This window comes from Palaemon carinicauda, chromosome 37 (genome assembly GCF_036898095.1).
Source record: "Palaemon carinicauda isolate YSFRI2023 chromosome 37, ASM3689809v2, whole genome shotgun sequence".
Lineage (NCBI taxonomy): Eukaryota > Metazoa > Arthropoda > Malacostraca > Decapoda > Palaemonidae > Palaemon > Palaemon carinicauda.
In genome coordinates, this window is record NC_090761.1 from 30,062,670 (window position 1) to 30,067,656 (window position 4,987).

Below are 4,987 nucleotides of genomic sequence, written 5' to 3' on the forward strand. Positions count from 1 at the left end.
TAAAAATTTGTCTACAGTGGCAATATTATACAATATAAATATCTATATGCTAGAGCACCTTTATGTATGTCATAAACAATTTTCTTTGGGGAGAAAATTTGTAAAGCAAATAGTTATGGTTTTCCATAATAGTCTTATGAATAAAACTTTATATATTTTGCTACTTTCACATAAGAACCAATGATCAATTTGTGAACATTATAAAAGCTTTAAAATACTGATCTTGAAACTTGCAAATTTCACTTCATGTGGGGTATGTCTAGACCCACTTTAAAAAACAAAAACCACATTAATCTGATATGATAGTGTTATCATATTTAGGATACATGGGACAAAAGATACTTTTCACATTTTTCTTTTATAATGAATGCAAGTAACATATACCAGTACAATGTTCATATGTATATCCTAATATTTTGGGAGGTAATTTTTTTACCTTTTCTATGGTTGCTTACATTTATCAAATAAAACGAAATATTATCCCAGAGGGAAATTGTATAAAAAAGAATCAGAACAAATTATCAGAACAGATAGATAAGATACAAATCAAATACAAAGTTAGAAGTACAAGATGAGGCGAATTTAGAGAAGAACTTTCGGGAAGATTGCAATAAAGTTAATCTATGTTTAGAAAATGTTACGACAATGGCAGATGGGAGAAAATGAGTAATTGTTAGTTTCAAATAGTAATTAAGAAATTGTCAAGTCACAATGGTAAAAAAACAATGTCTTTAGTGTATGTAGAAAATTACTGATAAAAATTATCACTCTATAAACTAAGAGCATATCATTGTACGGTTATATAACCTTAATATCAACCAGAATTATGGTGGAGCTTATGAACATTGTAACTCTGTAGTGCACTATATTCAGAAAATCTAACCAAATTAAAACTATTTTAATGGGAGAAAATTTTCCTACCTCCAAAAGGGGGCAAAAAGACCGTTTGGCTGAAAGAAATAGATGTTGATATTTTACAGCTACCACTTACATTATACTGTTTGCTATTATATAGGATGAGGATAATTAAAAAGAAGATAAAATATAACTTTTTATGATAGTGAATATATCTGCAGGAACTAGAAAACATTATAACACTACTTTGAAATATAAGGTCCAAAAGATCCAACTAACACAGTAAAGGTAATGTGATATGTATGTATAAACTGTACTTAAAGAAAAATATATCTCTAGTGTACTTTACTAAGTAACTATGGTTTTTAAAATACATTTAATTCACCCTCAACAGTGTTTCCGTTTATAATCTGTTCAGTAACCAGCAATGAAATAGAATCACAGGAAATCCCAGTAAGGGTAAAATGGAAGGGAGGAGGAAGACCAAGAGCAAAAATCTTTGGTTGAATAGTAACAGGAACCTTTAACATTTTATCAAAACTTTTAGATTGAAATTAAACTTGTAAAGCACAGACTGAAGGTTGGCTTGGAAAATTACATTAGCATCTTGTGATGTAACCATACCTTATACAATACAAGCATTAGCAGCTGATACTTTAAGCTCTTTAGCAGTCAATATAATCAACAGAATTCAAACCCTTAGTTCTTTACGTACATATCTGCATTCAATGATTTATGAAGGCTCTTTAAAATCAGTGAGCTTAAATTTTGCACACAATTTATATTCATCATAACAAATTTATATCAAATTAAGTTCTAAAATGTTTTATACATTATGTAAAAGGGTTAAAATTATAAGATATTCATTTTAATGCTTGCACAACATGAGTATTAGAATTAAAAGTACAGTATTGCTCAATCTAATATAATACCCTCATACTGTATTGAAATTCAATCACCCTCAGAAAAATAAATTCATGTATGGTTTGAACATCTGCATATGTTCAAACTTTTCACTCATTTCAATTTATTTCAACTTCATGTTAAATCTAAAATTATAATCTTATGCAAGAAGCACTCTTTGGAGTTGTAAAGAAAGGCAAACGTTTCACAGATGGTAATTGAATGAAGAAATCTTTTGAAAACCTACTACTCACAAATAAATTTTCAATCATGTAACATGAATAACAACATTAGGCAATTAAAGATTTAATATTTAGGCTTCATCCATATGTATAAACATATAAACAATTTAACATCCTGAAAACTTTAGAAATTACACTGGTCTACATACAAATTGATATTTCAAAATCAAAAAAACCATTCAGTGTTTAGCAAAATTTTATTTAAAAAGTAAGCTTGTAAGGCCTAAAGCTTTCTGACTGAAACACCTAAATTTGTACTGCCTGGATGGTCTCAGCTCTGTAAGGCACAGTGAACTTTCAGGACACCCTTAAAGGTTTAAAGATCACCCATAAATGGCAGAGGCAAGGAACAGTGACATTGCCCTATCAAGCAGGACAATGCCCTAGAGACTGACCATATATACCAAATGATCAGCGCCCAAGCCCCCTCTCCATCCAAGCTGGGACTAGGGAGGGCCAAGCAATGGCTGCTGATAACTCAGCAGATAGACCTATAGGCTCCTCCAAAGCCCCCATCCTTAGCTCACAAGGATGGTGAGGTTGCGGCGACCAAAGGAACTAACAAGTTAAAGCGGGACTCGAACCCAAGAACGTTAACACATCGGCCACTGCAACTAAACGAAACACTATGACCGCTAGACCCTACTATGGAAGTCAGGTTAGGGTAAGCAGCCAGGCAAGTAAATAAGACTTTCCACTTACAGGAGAAGATTCACTGCCCTTCTGAGATTAACAAAGGAAGTTAAATAAGTTAAGATCTTTGAAGGCTCATCACTAACAAAACTTGGCTGGTTAAGTGAGTATTTGGCATGTTGTACTGTCAAAAACCAACTAGCCTAGTCTTCTCTGATTTTTCCCTTGAACTAAAAACCAGTTCCCTTAGCACTTGAAATTGTAGCACACTTTCTCTGAAAGAAACAGCGAGACATCATACTCCCCACAATGGCTATTTAGCTCACAATGCTATCCCTGTACATAACTCCTAACAAATCAAGCAAGGAAAGCTCATAGAAATAATCAAAATACTGCAGAAGAGTTTAATAGAATTCATTATTTCAATACTTGCCTGTTGTTCACCTAGCTTACTGGGTATGGCTATTCTCTTTTGACATCTATCATCAAAATATTAATTGCCTTTTCGCCCTAGTATGCTACCGTTGGGCATGCCATCTGAGACACACTACAGTAAAAAATCTCCATTTGGATAAGATCATATTCAAAGTCAATCTTGAGCTCAATCAACTTCTTTATATCAATAATCTGTGGGGAGGTGTGAACCACAGTTAAGTACAGTAACCCTCCACCCTACAAACTTTGAACTAATGCCAATAAAATGTGCACAAAAATAAGACTAATTAAAAATGTGAAATACTGATTCGACATGAAAGATTACAGATTTGGCCGAGTTTCAAATCGCACGAATAGATGGTAGCTTAGCTTGTACTACTGGCAATTGGCGGTGCACTGAACTTCATTAGAAAAAAAGGAATTTTAAACGTAGGCTGCAGGACGTTTTATTAAAATTGCTGATAAAACACATCACAAGAGAGAGAGAGAGAGAGAGAGAGAGAGAGAGAGAGAGAGAGAGAGAGAGAGAGAGAGAGAGAGAGAGAGAGGGGGGGGGGGATTTCAGACGACATAAACTAGCATCCTTTTACTTCATAAAGTCATGAATTAATATTTCAAAATGAAAAAACTAGAATCCGTTTACTTTATAAAATCATGAATTATTATTTCAAAATGATTCAAAGTGACTGCCTACAATTGTTACAATTTGCTAAAACATAATAAGCTTCATCTCATACCTTCCTGTATTAACAGTACCATTACAGTGACAAATGCTGTTTATATTAAATAAAGGATCTTTTAAAATAACCTGAAATACATTAGATGTATAGTTGCAAAAAATATACCAATGAGATACCAAATCGTAATCTATATTTACACTGAAAAGTCCAAATACGTTTTCTTGTCATCAAATATGTACAGGCACTGATCAGCTAATTGTCAACCGTTGCTCTTAGATCAGTCAGCAATATTTTTATATATTCGTTTTCAACACTACAAAAGATTCAATGATTATTATATACTTCAACTAGTTTTGTTTGATTATGAATTTTATTTTTACTTTTTAAATGCCAAACATTAGATTACGGTATCCCCATAAAGCAAAAAGTTATGAAACACAAAATATACGTTTGGTAAGTACGTACAAATATATATAATAGAAAGTTTGATTACAGTAAGCCAGCTGTCCTACATTGTTCAATAAGATTACTTACTAAAAACTTTTTATTTATTTACGATTAGAATTTTCCTTTATTCTGATGTTTAGCTTTTTAAAACAATAGTGCATTAAATGTGTTCTTTATTCTTTATTGATTCCATTTGTTAGTTTGATGTTGGTTATTTGGCTTGACGGTCTATGCATCAAAAACAAAAACATTGGCAGCGAGAATGTGTAATCATGCAAGAAAAAACTAAATGACTGGTCAGTTATAGTAAGGGAAATAAAATGCAGTGCAAATTAATAAATTTTTTATTTAATACATTACGAACAAATAGCTGTAGGAATTCTTGACATGGCCATTGCTTACGTCGATTAGTATACATAGAGATTCGCTAGAATTAGGGCGATGAGATGACTGAAAACTTAAAAAGAACTTGAAATTATTAGCCGGTAAAATGGGGAAAAAATCAACAAATTATAGAATACCGAATCAATTAATACCTAAATGTAGGAATTCATAGTATAGTTAGCTAGCAATAGCTGGATCAGCTGATGTAAAACAGTGGAAGGTTAGGAGTTGAAGGGAGGTTACAAGTTATATAACCCTAACAATGTTGGACTAGCAAACTTTCCAGTTTCTGAATACACTCTTGGAATGCATCTGGTTTGTATGCTGCTTGTTTACTGTTGTGAAATAATAAATTTTATCACAAAAGTTCTGTTTATTTTAATGACCCCTACGGGAGCTGAATCCCAC